This window comes from Crocodylus siamensis, chromosome 7, assembly GCF_052110815.1.
Source record: "Crocodylus siamensis isolate JL-2025a chromosome 7, ASM5211081v1, whole genome shotgun sequence".
Classification (NCBI taxonomy): domain Eukaryota; kingdom Metazoa; phylum Chordata; order Crocodylia; family Crocodylidae; genus Crocodylus; species Crocodylus siamensis.
In genome coordinates, this window is record NC_143401.1 from 62,332,572 (window position 1) to 62,352,053 (window position 19,482).

General features: G+C 43.0%; 1 protein-coding gene across 5 annotated transcripts in view; it reads right to left on the minus strand.

Moving 5' to 3' along the window:
* PRKG1 (protein kinase cGMP-dependent 1) overlaps positions 1-19,482 on the minus strand; it is a 1,074,795-nt gene that overhangs the window by 257,778 nt on the left and 797,535 nt on the right. The window lies entirely within an intron of this gene.

A 19,482-nucleotide genomic window follows, 5' to 3' on the forward strand; every position in this document is an offset into this window, starting at 1 on the left:
TGGAGTCAATGACGACTCCAAGATCCTTTTCCGTCTCCGTGCTGGCAAGAGGGGAGTTCCCCAACCTGTAAGTGTGGTGCCGGTTCTTCCTCCCCATGTGCAACACCTTGCACTTATCAGTGTTAAACCCCATCCTATTCTCATCCGCCCACCGTTGCAACCTGTCAAGGTCAGCTTGTAGCCTATTGCACCCTTCTAGTGCACCCACATCCCCCCACATCTTAGTGTCATCAGCAAACTTGAACAGGGTGCTTTCTACCCCCTCATCCAAGTCACTGATGAAGATGTTGAACAGTGCGGGCCCGAGGACCGAGCCCTGCGGAACCCCACTGCCCACGTCCTTCCAGGTCGAGAAGAACCCATCCACTACCACCCTCTGGGTGCGGCCCTCCAACCAGTTGGCGACCCATTTGACTGTGTGGGCATCGACACCACAGTCTCCCAGCTTTTTGATGAGGACAGGGTGAGAGACAGTGTCGAAAGCCTTCCGGAAGTCCAGAAAGACTACATCCACAGCAACCCCTGCGTCTAATGATTTGGTGACCTGATCGTAAAAGGCCACCAGGTTGGTCTGACAAGACCTGCCACTGATGAACCCATGTTGGTTGCCCCTGAGCATGCATTCCCCCGCAAGGCCCTCCTGGATGTGTGCCAGGAGAATTTTTTCAAAGAGCTTACCCGGGATTGAGGTAAGACTAACTGGCCTGTAATTTCCCGGGTCCTCTTTTTTTCCCTTTTTGAAGATAGGGACCACATTGGCCCTCTTCCAGTCCTCCGGCACCTCACCAGAGCACCACGAGTGCTCATAGAGCCGCGCCAGAGGTCCCGCAATGACCTCGGCCAGTTCCTGTAGAACTCTAGGGTGAAGATCGTCCGGACCAGTGGACTTGAACACGTCCAGCCTCTCCAGAAGTACCCTAACTAACTCCTCGCTAACCCCTGGCCCAGGCGTGTCTCTCCCGGGGCCCGAGGGGGGCCCAGCAGGGAGGTGGCTGAACTGGTCCCTACTTAGGAAGACAGAGGCAAAGAAATCGTTAAATATGTTAGCTTTGTCATCTGGCGTGATGACTAAGTTGCCCATCGTGTCCTGCAGGGGCCCCACATTACCCGGGACCCTCTTTTTACCCCCTATGTATTTGAAGAAGGACTTCTTATTGTCCTTAATCCGGGAAGCTAGTCCTATCTCCATCTCTGCCTTGTGTATATATGTATACACACACATATGTGTGTGTGTATACATATATATTTAGTAATAAAAAATAATAGTAAATACTCATATTAAATTTAGAATAAAGGAACGGTTTGTATATCAGGTATGGTGTGAAAAGTGAGCAAAGTTAGGAAAAGCTGTGAAGAACTGTCACAAAAATCCTATCAGACTTTATTGACATGTCAATCCAATTTCTTGCAGACAATCTCAGATTTTTCTTGGTTTTATAAGAAGGATTTCATAACAAATGACAGTTTGGTTTTATTTCCAATACAAATAAATTCAAGTTTTCATTAAAGTTGTGGAACAAGCCAGATTTTTAATGCAACTAATTATGTACTTGGAACACATGATGAAACATCATTGCATATGATGCAGGAGTATGAGTATTCCTACAGTGCATCATTCCCTCTTTAACAATACTCACTATTCAACAATGCATGAATAATGCAATGGCACACCAACATAGTATAACCCTGAGTAGATGTTATTGCCAATAAAAGCACCTGGGATTCATACTATGTATTTTGTAGTATGCCTTTCTATTTCAGTGGGCACTTCTACATAAGATGCTAACTGTGCAGTAGTGTGCCAGGCAAACACCGTGGTATTAGGCTACTGTGCAACACGTGTCACTAAAAACCTGTGTGCCAGTGTTACTGCACAGTATTGTGAGTTACTGTGTATTGATTTAGTACCTGGTTATCCAAGTACTAAGCTTAATGTGCAGTAACTACAGCATATTAATGAATGTGTAGATGCACCCAGTTTGTACAATTTTAGGCAGTATTAAAAAAAATCTGTAACTAATCTTTTTTGTTTTTTGGTCAGAGCATATACGTTTAGATCTATGGTATATAAATACTTGACAAAAATGCATGCTTCCCACCCTGTAATTAATCAGTGTAGATTTCTAGTCTTATCTCCTCATCTTCCTTCACCTAGATGGACTGGATATCATATACATTTAATATCCTAAACGTGATAAATGTCATGGTCATCCAAATTTGAGGTGGACTAAGAGCAAACACCAATACGTCTACTGCATGTAAGGTAAAAATCCCAGTGTCCCAAACAATCAATACGAAAAGTTCCTGGTCTTGAAGTAAAAGGTAATTCTTGATGCAGCCTGGGCACAACACACTGAACATTTTGGAGATTAGGACCAGACTCTTGAATTTCCTTGATTAATATATTTTGAAAGGCTAGAGGGGCCAGTATGGTTATTTAATCTGTGTTTCCAGGTAACAAAGATCTTAGATTTCAATAACGGTGATTTCAATAACAGTAACTTATGTTTTAGAAACCCAGCCAACAGCACCACGTGCTGAGAATTTACTGCATCCCCTGTTAATTTGATCTATGCTTCATTATCCTTCACTGTCAAAATTGTGTGCCTTATGAACTTTGCTTATTGTAGCTTTGAGTCACTGTATCTTATTAGATACTTGCTACATTAAAAAAAACCTATATAATAATAATAGGAAGACCCACCTTCCAGGCTCTATAGGTTGAGCTCTGTTAACAAACTCTCTTCCTGCACTTCAGACAAACCCCATTTTCCTTCCTTGTGACTCCAAAACTCCTCTATACTGGAGACTGCAAGAAGGGAAAGCTTCCCAAAAATGTGATGTCCAGGGACTGGTAAACTTGCGTATGAAATGTTGGTAGCAAATAGCATAAAATGTACTAAGACGCAACAAAGACATGAAGCACTGAAGCAACACAGCCACTAAAAACTGACCTATGGGTCTATAAAGGACTTTTGTCCTCTGTCCTCTTCCTCACATAATGGCATACCTACCCCAATATCTTTACATGTTAAATCAGAATGTATATGTATAAAGAGCTGAACTACAATACAAAGAGAATGTGAAAAGTCCTCTTTCCACCAAGCGCAATGGAACTGTGGATAGCCTGACATTTTCCAGTTCTTATGCTCCCTTACAACATGTAGGCAGGAGTCAGGATTTGTCCCCTAGTGAGTTGGGAAGTTCATTCCAGGCAGTCTCACTAAAAGTTCTGTATTAACAACAAGAACAAGAACAACAAAAATCCAGACATATTCAACAAATTTAAATAATAAAACCTATCTCAAATGCTGTTTGGCTGCATGCTGTGAAGTATGGAAATAAGATGATTTCAATTTTTACTACATCAGTGACTCCATTTCTAATGCCTCTTCCCCACTGCAGCTGTTTACTCTTGTGGCTATCTATTAAAATATCCAATGCCACTACCTCATGGATTAAGCATGAAACTACTTTCTGCTATCATAAAGACACCTTTAAACCATCACTGTCATTAAAATTAAAAAATACTGAACACATTAGATCAATGGTAAAATAATATATAAGATGTTTCACTTATATAATTATAAAACCTTAACTGAATTTTTGATAATATGCAGGTGCTGGTTGTAAGCAAACAGAAAACTCAGGTGAGCATAAGTTACTTCTCAAGGCAAAATAAACTATGCAATAAGATGAAGCTGGCAGCTGTGTTAAAATTAACATGAACCATCTAATTCCTGGGAGCTGAATATAGAACTCTTGGAACTCTGAGTCTTTTTTAGCAGGGAACAAGATAAAATGTTGGATTCACAGCTTTTAAGATACTGATTAATTGCACAGGAAGCATCCTAACATGGAATATGCAATATGTTTCTACACTTTGGTCCGGCAGCTGAAAGCCATTACTTAGATGGTCACTTTTGCCTCCATGAAGAAGCAATATCCAGAGGAACATAATGAAGTATTAAATTGGTGAAATGATATATGAGGGTAAATTTTTCAAAAGTGGTTTTGTTAAAGAAACCAGTAGGTGTCACTATGGGCAATGGTATTAAATGAACTCTCCAGCAGAAAAAACAAGCTTGAGTAGAAGAGAAAAAAATTCATGAAAATTAAGCATTCTTCTTTCTAACACAGTCAGTAATTTTACTTTTCTCAAAAAAGGTGTGTTTTACAGAAACCAGGAATCCCACTATAAAAAAATCATTTAGATTTGCTTTGGCAGACAAGGTTCTTTAGGTAAATCCAATATCTTTTATTAGACCAACTCAAACAGTTGGGAAAATTCTTCTTTGCAGGCTTTCAGGTACAATTATGCTTTGTCAGGCAAAGGAAGCATCTGCAGATGGTCTGTGCTCTTCCTGGATGGAGCAGTAAAGCAGCCAGAGGCCAATACATATGCAAGAAAGCCAGTTTCTTATATCACTGGCCCTCTAGTGGCAAATCACAGCTGTGTAGGTGGGGGGCAGTCAGAGAAGGTTTTTAGTCTTAGGGGCCAGGAACAGAAGTTACACATAAATTGGTTTAAACATCTAACAGAACAGAAGTTCAGTGCACATAAACCAGTTTAAAAATGGCTGAAACTGGTTTAAAATAAACCTGGTTGAATGTATTGAATGTAGTACCAGACTTAACTGATTTGGGTCAAACCGGTTTATGAAACTTCTGTCCCAGACCCCTTCCTGGTTCAAGTTGAATCACAGTCCCCTAGCATCCTATCATGCTTTGCAGCCCTGGGCTGGGCTGGGCTGAATGCTCCAGCAGAAAAGGGGGGGAGGGGGCGGAGGCAGGGCCTCCCTCTCCCCTCCCCCCACACAAACCCTGGGTGAGGTCTGGGGCCAGGGAGGGAGGTTATAGCCCCCTTCCCCCAAGTACAGAGCTGCCCTGCCCTGCCCTGGTACAAACTTAAGATGGGCTGTGACTATGGACTACAAATCCTAGCAGCACCTGGAAGCAGGAAGAGGAAGTGATGAGCAACCCTGCAGTATCCTGCTGCTGTGATTATGAACTGCAAATCCCAGAGAACTTGGGGGCAGCAAGAAGAGAAAGTAAATACACAGCCCATGATGTGCCCTAGTGTCCCCTGGCTTCTGGCCTGAGCCATTGCAGGTATGTGGCTGCATTTCCTGAATCAAAAGTGAATGTATATTCAGCTGTTTCTCAGTTTAATATCTGCAGCTGAAACTAACCTGCAGAGACTCAATTGATTCAGCCTCAGACTTTCTGACTGTCTGTACTTAGCCAAGGTACGACTACTCCAGACTCAAGCTAGTACTAACATTGATCAACATCTGAGCAGCATAAAATGCAATGGGTAACAAGGCCCTGACAGCCTTGCAAAGAGTGACTCAGGTGAGCTCAATACCAATTTAAAACATATGCAAATATATTTAAGAATTTCTATTCAGAAAAATTTCTTGGAAGAGGATTCTGTCAACAGAACAGAATCATAGAACACCATATTTTACCCTTGTTTTCATCTGTGACATCCACAGATTTAAAATATGCACTGTGTGTCAATATGAATTGTTCTCACAGGGGCAAGAAGATGAAGTTAATAGGATGGAAATTTCTTAAGAATCTTTATGTACTAAATAAACTAGTGTGAGTTTTATGGACAGCAAGGGCCCCAAAATAAATCAGAACTATAACACCAAATACAGTTATCTAGTAGCATATATACTTTTCTAGCACAAGATACAAACTAGAGGTGGAATGCTGTGTTGTGTTTGATGCAGTGAACTGTAAACCCAAACTGTATATTTTTATGCCTCTTACTTGCTGTATGATCTTGTGCACATTACTTACAATTGGAACTCGAAAGAGGTTTAGCCACATACCATAATATAGCAACTATCCTCAGTGCTTACCAACTTCAATAGGAAATAAGGTTGAACACATTGCAGAATTAAGCACTTAAGCATACTGCAACTCACTTCACTTGATGTAAAATGAGTATAAATAGTTCTCTAGGTTGTTATAAGCTTTCATGTTTACTAAGTACTTTGAGATTGCTGATTGGACAGTGCTATCTAAGTGCAGCACAGAAGTACATATTACTATAAAAGACTCATAATTCTGGGGGGAAAGCTCAAATCAGCTGAAAAAATATTTGCATAATCTGACACAATTTACTTGTATTGTAATGCTAAAATTATCTTTCGGGCAATCATTTTGAAACTTTTTACTGGTCATTAATTCATCACATCAAGTTGAAATTTCTCAACCTCCTTTTCAAGATAGTGCACAGATCAACCCAGCTCACATCTAAGGCCTCATTTCTGTGTCCCACAAATCCTTTTCACTCATTGTACTCCAGCATCATTGTTCAGTTTTTTTCTCTTTCCACTCCTATAGCTGTGTCTTTCACTCTAGCCATGTCTATACTTAAGGAGTTGTTAAAACTCCTTAGCCAACACGTCCCAGCTAATATTTTGAAAAGTTTAGTGTAGCTAAGGTACGCTGTGCTAAATTTGAAATGAAACCTAGATGGGAGAAAGGAAAAGTAAAGCAAAATAATATGAGAATAAATAAAAGAACAAGAAAATATTGCAAAGACAATAAGGGAAAAACACGACAGAATACAGGCAAAAATTCTAGGCTCATAGGACAAGAGGTGGCCAGTGGAATCACTAAGTCTAATTTCCAATAGTTGCAGATAACCATGCAATGAATATTGAGTTCAAAATGATCCATAAAAAATAGTCACTTCATTTTATCTGCCACACCATTGCTGTAAAGAACCCTTGGACCTGAGAACAAACTAGAAACGTTAGTGCAAGATACCAAGAGGGAAGGGACCAAGTACGCTGTGAATGCTTTGGAGTTTGTTAGGTAAGTTACACCCAGAATCTTCTTATCAGAAAAAAGATCAGCATAGATTTGGTGGAACAGAAGATGTTTTCATTAGTGAAGAACTATTTTCTTGGCCAATATCCTGAATCCCCTACCCATACATACTTTACTGGGTCTCCAACAAGAACCAGGTCATAAAACATGATCAAACAAATCAACAGCCTTTTTCTCCCAAGGTCATTGCTGCAATAATGGAAATAAATAAGGAAACAGAGTTTGATGTAAATTCAATTTGGCTTTGATACAGTGGGCTTTACTTTCATCATACTCCCGATTACTACATCACCTATTTATATCATTTTTTCAAACTGCCTGATTAGACCATTATGGGCCTTGCTTGATAAGAGCTTTATATGGGTGTCTTCTAACTAAACAGAAAGGTTTCATGTAGCTGGGTAGCCTTCTCCACTGGCTGCATGAAGAGCATCTCAGGGGGCAAGGTGGTGCTTGGCAGAAGTGCAGTTCCATTCCAAAAATGTAAAACCCGTTCATACTCCATGGGGACCTAAACTATTGCAATTCAGAGAAATTCCTAGTTAGATATCGTCTATACCAGAGCCAGGATCAACCTTGTGAGGCAAGGAGCCATAACCAGCCCTGAGCTAAGTGGATCTTGGTGTATGAAACAATCTCAACCATGATGCGTGAGGATAATAGTACAGGGGAAACATAGTTCATTGTGTTTCTCTCGTGTGTGTGTTTTATTGTCGTTTGTGAAGTTTATTTTCTACCTATGGGGACTTTTTACCATCTTTAATTTTCTCTGAGCCTGAGGAAGGGTGCATGTGCCCAAAAGCTTGCAGGAAAAGATTTTTTTTGTGTAATTTCTTAGTCTAATAACTAAGGTATCATCTCTGAATCAAGAGTTCTAGAGTTTTGCATTTCTTTTTGTCTCAGACCAACATGGCTACCAAATACATCCCTTATTCCCATGTAGCATTTTTAAAATTAACAGACTTGGGGGGGGCAGTGGGGGAAGGGGAGGAGGATATGACTTCATATTTGTTTGTTCTATAGGAGGAAATTGCACCATTCTACTTCTTTATTGTTGACTACTAGAAACAATTTATCTGTAACCCCCCTTGATAGTACGAGGTTTGCAGGGGGGCTGGGGACACCCCTTGCATCCCCAACTGGTACAGGGCCAAATAGTTGATATTATGTCAGTCAGCCAGGGCCACCCCTGGGAGGGGTGAATCAGGGTGACCGCCCTAGGCCCCACACTTTCCCCCACAGACAGTCCTATATAGGTCCTGTCCTGGCCACCATGGCCCACCACTGCTGAGTGCTGCTGGCTCCGCCCCCCCGTGTGCTGCCAGCTCCAGCCACTTGCCACCCTTCCCCCTCCCAGACGTTGACATGCCCCGGGCCTCACATATCCTTAGAGATGGCTCTACAGTCAGCTATTCCTATTCTTAGCACAATGCCCTTTCTGAGGCAATATCATGGTCAGAAAGGAGCAACAAAGGCTGTTGCTAAAACATGCTGTCTTCTTACAATCCTGGGTCAATAGAACAGCCCATTAAAGACTTTTCTGACTATTGCTCTTTAGGTCTCATAGGAACTGAGCTAGGGAGAAAGATGGCAGAAAACTTTCTATTCTTTCTCTGTCTCAGATGTGTCAAGCAGAGCTTATGTGATCCTGATGATCAGCCCATTTGGTTACTGTTGATTGTTTAAAAAAGTAAATTAATGAGACTGCAGAAAGAAAGAGATATTATCAAGTGTTCCTTTCCACCCTTCTAACATTACCTATGTTGTGTCACTGGGGAAACAGCAAGAGGAAAGCCAGAAGTCAAATAAGGATGAGTAAACAAGTGCATACATCAAACTGATTCAAGGCATTATGGTAGCAATTAGGACTGTACAGAACTTTCGCAACAAAATCTGGAAGAAAGTTAAACTCTAGTACTAAAGTTTTCCATTATATGTGGATCATTTTGATCCATCTCAGCATGAGAATAAAATAAAAACTGGCAAGGACACAGCAATAGGACTGTGGTGCCCTTTGTGGGCGTGTCCACATGAGCACACACATGCCTGTTGCAGCATCTCAAACCCTTTTGAGACACTGCAAGAGGCACATGTGGGAACAAAGAAACATTCCCCGTGCTGCAAATTTTCAGTGCAGCAGCAAAATTAGTTCCTTGGATACCCAGGGGTCAAACAATACCCTGGGAGAAAAAGGTGGGTTGGGGCACAGCTCGGAGGCAACCAGAGGCTCAGTCCTCCACAAAGACAGTCTGGTAGCCTGCCACAGCATCTCTGTGGTTCGCCCTTGCCCTGATGCTGAAGCACGCTGCCTGCCCACACGGGGCAGGCAGTGGTGCAAGCTGAGGGACCTGGACCCAGCTTCATGGTAGGTAAATTGAGGGGCTGGAGGAGGGAGGGGAGGGGGGCATTGGTGGAGGCCTCACCCAGTCCCTGCCTCCCTTCATTTCCCCCACCCCCTATTCATTTCATTTCTCCAGCCCCCCGCTCATTCCCCTCCACATCCTGTTGGTTCCTCCAGCTCCCTGTTGGTTCTTCCCACCCTCCATTCATTCCCCCCCTAAGGCTAGAGACAAGCAGGGGAATGAGCAGGGGGCTGAAGATGAGGAGGAGAATGAGCAGGAGGCTGGAGATAAGCAGGGGAAGGAGCATGAGGCTGGAGACAAGCCCCTGGAGATGATCTGAAGACTTTATCTGCTGTCTCTAGCCCCCTGCTCATCCTCCTGCTTGTTTCCAGTCTCCAAAGGCTGTGGATGAGCAGGGGAATGAGCAGGAGGCTGGAGACCAGTGGGGGGGAGAGGGGTTTGGAGGTGAGTTGTAGCTGCCCCTGATGAGAGCTGGGACCCTGCAGGCAGGGTAGTCTATGTGCCATGGGGGGGCTCTGCCCTGTGGGGGGCAGGGGACTCACCCCTCCTAAGCTTCCCCACACTCACAGTCCTCCTCCACCTACCCACACACTGAGATGCATCCCCCCACATCCCTTCACCCAATTTGGATAGCCAAATTTGATTTGTGCAATCCTGCACACAGCTGATCTATGAATGATATCTGGGACACCTGACACTGAATGAACCAAGTTTCCAACTTGATTTTACAATGGAAACCGAAAGGTATCTCTTGGCCTTGGAATCAGAAGGTCTCTTTATGAAACATAAAGGTCTCTTTGGCCATGTCTATATGACCTTCCTTCTAACCCTCTTGCTTCAGCTCAGGTGCATCACAGATTGGCAATTTGACAGAGAAGATAGCCCAGAAGTGTCCTTGAAAGCTTGAAGTGAATCTAAATGTCCTCTCCAGAGTGTGTCATTCTCAAGCTTTTGTCTACTGACCCCAGCTCAGCCACATTGTAAAATTTTCCCTAAATACCTTTTGAAAGTTTTTTTTCTCCTATTTATCTCCTGTTTTCTCTCTTTATTTTATTTTTAGTGTTTAATACAAGCTACAGGGTTCATCTGCCTTTTGATTTTCTGTCAACCAGTATGGATTTGACACTATCAAATGGAGATCTTCCTTTCTTTCAGTAACTGTGAAGACACTGGGCCTGTAACAGACTGGTCAGAAGAGGTAGCTTGGCAGTAGGAATTAAGGCAGAGATGTAGCTAGACACCTGTTGACTTGTTTATAGAAACACTATGGGTTCGTGTACACACCACTATTTTTGCCCTTTCATACGCTGCAACTGCATGTCTGTTTAAAAGTCTTTCTTGTGCATTAAACTAAAACTAAACTAAACTAAAATGGATGTAGTTTAGTTTGTCTTGCCAGGAATTAAAATGTGTCCATGGATTCATTGCATACAAACACAAAGGCACTCAAAGAAATCTAATAAGCCTCTTTGTCCTCCAGAAGGCATTGCAACTTTTCTGTAGTTCACCCCTTTTAATTACTTTCACTTTCAAATTGCTTCCACTTCCCCCCCCCCTTTTGTGGCTTTTTCTTTTTTCCCCCCTGTTTGCCTGCTCCCTGCTTCCGCAGCTGCATGGCAGGGCATGGATATCAGTGGGGAGGCCCTGGACCAGAGGGGCAGTGGTGGACCATCCCACTGTCCTGTGGTGCCAGCCAGGGACCTGACTTCATTCATTTGAAAATGTAGTATGTGTAAACACAGATGTGATGCTCCAAGGCTTAATTCGTTTGAGTGTAACTCAGATGCAACGCTCCAAAATAAACAAGTTTAAATTTTATAAATCTATTTATGTGTGTATAGGCATCCTTTATTGCACAAATCTTTGTGTGTTCTCCCTAAACAAAATAAGAAGATGCAATGTGAATAACAATACAACAATTTGTTTAAAATTAACATTTACCTTTCTAGCCAAAGCATAATTTCTGGGGCAACATGTTGTAACTCATCTAAAATGCATGGAAATGCCCCATATACATATAACTGAGGGACTTTCTGCATGATCACTGAAAGAAAGGACAGCATACTTTTAATTGTCTCAGGTTCATACTGGTTGAAATAAAATTAAAAGACAGATGAATTCTTTAGCTTTTATTAAACATTAAGAATCAAGTAAAAAGAAACAGAACAGGAGGAGTATAAAAAAGGAAAAGGAATTTAAATAGAAGGGGAAAAAAACAACATTCCAGAGGCATCTAGGGCAGAGTTTTCAAAGTGGCTGAACTGTGGTGGGTGCAGGAAAGCTTGAGAATGGCACTCAAATTCACTTCAATACATAAATATATGTTTGTCATAAAACTGCCCACTTTTGAATCTGCAAAAATAGAGATAACCTAGATAAAATAATTATTCCTAAGAAGCTAATAGAAAATATGGATTTCCTTTAAAGTTTACTTCTAGGAGATAATTGGCTGCTGTGCGTTGTACACCCCCATATCCATACACCAGGGGTTCTTGAATGCCAGGCCTGTGGGAGATTAAAGACATTTTAAAACTGCAAATAATTAGCTAATCAAGCATGGGGAAATAAAGTTCATGGCCTTCTCTGGGGACATATTCACTTAGATTATGTGAATTTCAGTCTGTGATATTACTGTTAATCTGTATTCAGTGAAAAATCTACACTCATCTTATAAATCTGTGAAAGGATATCAGTTTTTAAGTGAAAGCAACAAGATAAAGATTTGTATAAATCACTCCATATGCCTTTGAACACATCTTCTTAGATTAGTAATAACAATTTAGACTTTGAAGGGTTTTTTTTTTTTTAAATCTGCAATAGATTTAGTAGGAAAGATATTAAGTGAAACAACCAGATTACATGATAAAGTAATATATACTCCACAGGTAGCAACAGTTTACTAAAATCCACCTTGCTTAATAGCAAATGCGCATGCTTTTAAATTTGCTTAACCTGGACCCTGTATGGCAGTTTTATAAATCAGTATCTTATTACTGAAATAACATAGAACACATACATAATCTGTTTATCCTCTTGTAAATATAATATTAATGGTGGCTAAAATGCTGTATGTCTTCATCTATCAATGTATTCATATTTTTAGAACTCATGGAAACTACAGTTGTGTCAGCACTGCAGTCATTCTTCTTTATGGTTAGCAGATAAAAGTATGAGTGCCTTTTTCTACCTGCTGAGTGAAACAAGTTTATTAATGGAAAGAGGAGAGGATACACATGTCACAGTTAACAGTGTCCTAAAACCAACCAGAAGGACAGTCTTTCTAAAAGGGACAGTTAAGGACTGGGCACTTCCAGAAGATGCAAAAATTAATTAATCTCATTCAATGTTGTATCTGCAAATCATCACATTTGGTGTAAGAGTCTATTTTTAGGGAATCTCTTTTAAGCACACAGTACTTGTTGTTCAGAGATTAAAGTATTAGATCTATGCTTGTGACAATTTAATGGGGATTAAAAGACAAATTTGTAAAATGTGCAGTCTTCAAAGGCTCTATTCCAAGTGCACCAGTAGAGCAAGAAAGACAAGTTACAGGTATTTCTCAAGGTATTATGTCTCTAGAGTAGAGGTGGGAAATTCTTTCAGCTGGAGGGCCACTTAATGGGTTTTGGTGAGCTGTTGAGGGCTGCAAGGGTAGCCCCAGCCCATGACAGGTGCCCTGTCCCCTAGTCACCACCTTGGGACCAGAAATCCATCCCCTAACCCCTGACCTTTGCTACTGGAAGTCCCTCCCCTTGCCCTGGAAGTACTCCTTTTGGGAGGGGGGGTTGCCATCTTGAAGCTGAAAACAACCCCAAATACAGTAAAAGCTCTGTTATCTGGCATCCCCCAGGAATGGGGGATGCTGGATAACAAAATATGCTAGTTAATTAAGTGGCCCCAGCTGCCTCTTCTCCCACCACATCTAAGGCATCCTTCCACCTGTCCTGTGGCGTTGCCACCCCTCCCATGGGCCGCACAGCCTGTTGTGCTCCCAGGCTGTGGGGGCTCAGAAAAACCAGAAGTGCAACGGTGGGCACTTCCAGTTTCACTTTTCCTTACAAGCTGACATGCTGGTTAACAGAGCATGAAGGCTTGTAAGGTACCGGTTACCAAAAAGTTTAATGTAATATACTAAAAAAAAATCAAACATCTACTATATTTTAATTTTTTTTTAAGAAAATATTTTTGTCCTGATTTATGTGCGTTTGCATCATGTATCTAGAGGAGATTGCATATTGAATAAAAGCTCAAAATACAATCTTACTCTTGTATAGTTTGTGTGGAGGGATAAGGGGGTGTATGTGGGGGCTGTGGGTAAGGAGTGTGTGTCTGTATGGTGAGGGTATGGAGGTGTTTGTGGGGTGGGGGTATGGCGTGTGGGGAGTGTGGGACAGTGTGTGTGTGTGGGTATGGTGGGGTGGGAGTGTGTGTGGGGGCTGTGGGAGGATGTAGGTGTGTTTTGGGGTATGGTGGGAGAGTAGGAATGTGGGTGGGGGAAGTGTAAGTGTGTGGGGCTGTGCATGTTTATGTGGGGGAAGAAGTCCTTGTAGTCCCTGAAGTGTGCAAGTCCCTGGAGCCGCATGTGGTAGCAGCAAGTGGGTCCAGCTCCACCTGGCCCCATAGCGAGCAGCTTCCCAAACTCCCAACCCAGTCCCAGGCTGCAGTTGTAGCAGCATGTGGGGCCAGCATCACCTGGCCCCATAACACACAGCTCCTGCCCACATCCCTGATTGCACATGGCAGCAGGGTGTGGGGCCAGCCCCACCTAAGCCCATAGCTGCAGCTCTTGCACTCCTGCAGCATATGCAGCCAGCCCAGCCCAGCCTCACCCCATAGCACACAGTTTCCTTCAGTCCTGCTCCCTCTCCCTGAGTAGGAGTCCCTGGCCCTGGCCCAGTGGGGCCTTAACTGTATTTCCAATCTCACAGACAGGAAGGCTGGGAACAGCCACAGGGTGACCATGCAAAAGCCTCTGCCAGGCAGAGACTTCTTTTCCCTAGCACCCCCTGGCTCAGGGCTGGAGCAAGTCAGGCCAGGCTGGGGTGGGGGATGCTTGCTTAGCAATCAGAGCCACACCTCCTGCATGGAGGCATCAACTTGCAGAGGGGCATCCCAGGGCCAGAGCTTACAGAGGGCTTATGGAGGGGCCTCATAGGTCACGTGGAATTGCCTGGTAAGCCAGAACCAGTCTGCAGGTTGTATTTTGCCTGCCCTTGCTCTAGAAGGATCTTTGAAAACTCCTGGCGCTCTGGTGTAGTGCCCGAAGACTGGAAGAAGGCCAATGTGGTGCCGATCTTCAAGAAAGGGAGGAGAGTGGATCCGGCTAACTACAGGCCCATTAGCCTGACTTCTATCCTGGGGAAGATCTTAGAAAAGTTTATTAAGGAGGCCATCCTTGAGGGACTGGCCCAGGCTAACATTCTAAGGGACAGCCAGCACGGGTTTGTTGCGGGTAGGTCTTGTTTGACCAATCTCATTTCCTTCTATGACCAGGTGACCTATCACCTGGACAAGGGAGAAGAGATTGATGTCATATATCTTGACTTCAAAAAAGCTTTTGATCTGGTATCCCATGATCACCTCTTGGCCAAACTGGCCAGTTGTGGCCTTGGCTCCACCACGATCCACTGGCTGGGAAATTGGCTTCATGGTCAGACCCAGAGGGTTGTGATTGATGGCAGTCACTCATCATGGTGCCCTGTAACCAGTGGGGTCCCTCAAGGCTCTGTCCTTGGACCCATACTGTTCAACATCTTCATTAATGATGTGGACATTGGAGTCAGGAGTGGACTGGCCAAGTTCGCCGATGACACCAAACTTTGGGGCAAAGCATCCACACCAGAAGATAGGCGGGTGATCCAGGCTGACCTGAACAAGCTCAGCAAATGGGCAGACGAGAACCTCATGGTGTTTAACCCCGAAAAATGCAAGGTTCTCCACCTTGGGAGGAAAAACCTGCAGCACCCTTATAGGCTCGGCAGTGCTACGTTGGTTAGCACTACAGAAGAAAAAGACTTGGGGGTCATCATTGACCACAAGATGAACATGAGCCTGCAATGTGATTCTGCAGCTAGTAAAGCGACCAAAATGCTGGCGTGCATCCATAGATGCTTCTCGAGCAAATCCCGGGACGTCATTCTCCCCTTGTACTCGGCCTTGGTGAGGCCGCAGCTGGAGTACTGTGTCCAGTTTTGGGCTCCACAATTCAAAAAGGATGTGGAGAAGCTTGAGAGAGTCCAGAGGAGAGCCACGCGCATGATCAGAGGTCAGGAAAACAGATCTTACGATGACAGGCTGAGAGCCATGGGACTCTTTAGCCTGGAAAAGCGCAGGCTCAGGGGTGATCTGATGGCCACCTATAAGTTTATCAGGGGTGACCACCAGGATCTGGGGGAACGTCTGTTCACCAAAGTGCCCCAAGGGATGACGAGGTCGAACGGTCACAAACTCCTGCAAGACCGTTTCAGGCTGGACATAAGGAAGAATTTCTTTAGTGTCCGAGCCCCCGAAGGTCTGGAACAGTCTGCCAGCGGAGGTGGTTCAAGCACCTACATTGAACACCTTCAAGAGTAAATTGGATGCTTATCTTGCTGGGATCCTATGACCCCAGCTGACTTCCTGCCCTTTGGGCAGGGGGCTGGACTCGATGATCTCCCGAGGTCCCTTCCAGCCCTAATGTCTATGAAATCTATGACTGCAGGGATGCTGAATTTGTTGATCTGTGACTCTCTTACAGATGTTCCTCTTGGGTAGTATGTAATTGGCACTGATACTGTTCTTTATGTACCCCACCCCATCCTTGCTAGCAATGCTTCCTGGCTTTCCCTCTTGATCTCCCTAGCATTAGTAAAGAAAATGGCTGCTTGTTTTACCAGTGTACCATAAAGAAGGGGCCAACAGGCCTCTATTGCTTCTACTATATCCCAAACAAGAATGTGGTAGCAAAACAATTAAAGTGATTCAGTACTACCTTAAGCCTCACAAGAGACTAGGATGGAAGTCTGGTATAGTGGCCAGTTGTGGTCATTTATGTGGAGAGTCAAATGCAGCTAGATCTGATACTAGATTCCCTTGCATGTCAACAACTATGGAAATGGACATGTTTTAACCACATGGGATGCCAGAATTAAATGGACCTTTGATCTTTTTGACATTTAAAATGGAGCAGCAAATATTTGATACTGAACAGTAGATTGTGGTTTCTAGATTCGTGGGATCTATTGCTGTATTCAATACAATTCATAGTAGATGGCTATCCTTGCACTTTTTCATATGCATTAGGTCCCTATGAAGATTTTCAGAAATTAGGGTAAGCTCTGGAATAACATAAAGAACAGTTGTGTTCTAGTAACCATGTGTATGAGTTATATCTACTAAGATATCTAGAATTTTGAGGATTTTGAATGACCATCTAGAAGTGACCATCTTACTTCAGTGGATTTTACAGTTTGTGTTGGAAAAACAGAACATATTTTTATGTTTCAGGAAGTAGACCTGTAGAAAAGGCCAGCAATACATCCGATAGCAGTTGAAATAATAATAAAATCCTCCAATATATAGAGCAGGGGTGGCCACATGTGGCTTTTCAGAAGTTAATATGCATCTCCTAGTATCTTTGCACAAGCACACAGTGACCAGCTTCCATTTGAAGATAAATATTCAACCCATTTGGAAGCTGGTCACCGTGTGCCTGTGCAACAATTCAAGGAGACACATATTAACTTCTGAAGAGCTGCATGTGGCTCCGGAGCCACAGGTTGGTCACCCTGATCTAGAGAAATATAACTGTTCCTTGAAGAGCTCTATAATGAACCACCTAATATTTTTTCAGTTCAAGGCAACGTGATTCCTAGATATTTTAAAAATCACTCCATAAAGATAAAGAAAAAAATGACCAAAGCTCACAGATTTTAAAATATATGTGGGAGAAGCCCTTTGGGGTTTGTAGCTTTCCTAACAATCACATACAGTGCAAACATTTCACTGAGGTTGATGTCACATAAGAAAGTATCTACTACCAAAAAAAAACAAACTACAAAACTACTAAATACACAATACAGGTGAATGTTAGGTTCATCTGTGACAAGGCTATTTCTCGTAAATATTTGCAGTTGAGAAATTACTTCAGATAAGAGGAGTAGTCACATTTATGTTCAGTACAATATTTGTAGAGGCAGAAAAAGGGGGCACATACTTTTCTACCTATTACAATAAAGGGAGAAACACATTTTCTGATAAAAGTGAAGAAAAAATAAAAAGACTAAGCTGATGTGCAGAATTAGTGTAGGAAGATGTACTAGCACAATTCAAAAAAATAAGAACCCAGTCTCGGTGAAATGGCAAAGTACAACAGCCAAGCTGATAAAATTGTAATAGGTTCCATATTGTTTGATGGAATTACAATTACAAGTGCTATAAATCAAGAATGTATTAAGACCAAAATAGATATAGCAACAAATGAGAAGCTGGACTCTAAGAATGTCTGAAAATCAATTATGCAAGAGATATTTCTAAAAATCCTGCACTACAACTCAGAATATACACAGGGGAGGCTCAAATCTTTGGTTACATTATGGTACATATCTAGCCTGAACACATAAAAGCTGACCATCTTTTCTGATTGCCACAGGCCTGGAACATCTTGGAATAAATCCAGACAATTTTAATAAACTCTAAGGAATTTAGCATAAAATTAACGCAAAATGCAAATAACGCTTGAGACGATTGAAAGCATGAACAGATTTTTTTAATGTTAAAGGCATAATAAATTGACTCAAGATAAATTAAAGGCTGGCCTTGGCATCCTGTTCCAAAAAATTGAAAGTCATAGACTGATGAATATAATCTGTTTGAAAAATGTAATGATGAATGTCTGCAACAATTAGAGAAAATGAAAAAGCTAACTATTTTGATTGGTTAGCAGGACTAGTACCAGGCATCTGCAGATACATCTTCTAATTTCATACCAACTAAGAAACTAAAATAAACCCATTCTTAGATATGTACTCACACCTTATTCCACTCAAAACTAAGCCATCATTACAACTTTAAATATGGGATTATATTGTATGCCCATGCATCTTTGCAAATGCTCTAAATGAAGAATTAGGAAAAATAAGAAAACAAACAAGAACAGCAACAAAATAAATTACTACAGCAGAACATCAATATCAGGCCAAGTAAATCCATAAAGTATCAGAGTCAGAAGAGTCTCCAGATAGTTTCATAGTTGGTAGGGTTGGAAGGGACACGAGCAGATCATCAAGTCTGACCCCTGCCATGGCAGGAAAAAGTACTGGGGTCAAACGACCCCAGCAAGGTGTTCATCTAACCTTCTCTTAAAGACCCCCAGGGTAGGAGCCAGCACCACTTGTCTTGGAAGTTGGTTCCAGATCCTAGCCACCCTGACAGTGAAGTAGCACCTCCTGATGTCTAGTCTGAATCTACTCTCTGCCAGCTTGTGACCGTTATTCCTGGTCACTCCTGGTAGTGCTCAGGGGAACAGGGACTCCCCCAGTGCCTACTGATCCCCCCGACTAGTTTGTAACAGGCCACTAGATCCCCCCTCAGCCTTCTCTTGTGGAGGCTGAACAGGTTCAGGTCCCATAGCCTCTCCTCGTAGGACCTGACCTGCTGCCCCCTGATCATGTGAGTGGAACTCCCCTGGACCCTCTCCATGTTGTCCACATCCCTCTTGAAGTGCGGCGCCCAGAATTGGATGTAGTACTCCAGCTACAGCCTGACCAGTGTCAAATAGAGGGGGAGAATCACCTCCTTGAACCTGCTTGAGATGCATCTGTGGATGCATGACAAGGTGTGGTTGGCCTTCCTGACTGCATCCCCACACTGCCGGCCCATGTTTATCTTGGCTACAATGATGATTCCAATACCCTTTTCTGCCTCTGCACTGATGAGAAGGGCGTTCCCCAGCCTGTAGGTATGCTGCTGGTTGTTCCTCCCCAGGTGCATCACCTTGCACTTTGTCAGCGTTGAAATCCATTCTGTTTTCATCTGCACACCCCTGTAACCTGTCTAGGTCCGATTGTAGCCTATTCTTCCTGTCTAGCGTGCCCACATCCCCCCACATCTTAGTGTCATCATCAGATTTGAACAGGGTGCTTTTTACCCCCTTGTCCAAGTCAACGATGAGGATGTTGAGCAGTGTGGGCCTGAGGACCGAGGCCTGAGGGACCCCACTGCCCACATCCCTCCAGGTCAAAAATGGCCCATCCACCACCACTCTCTGGGCGCAGCCCTCCAGCCAGTT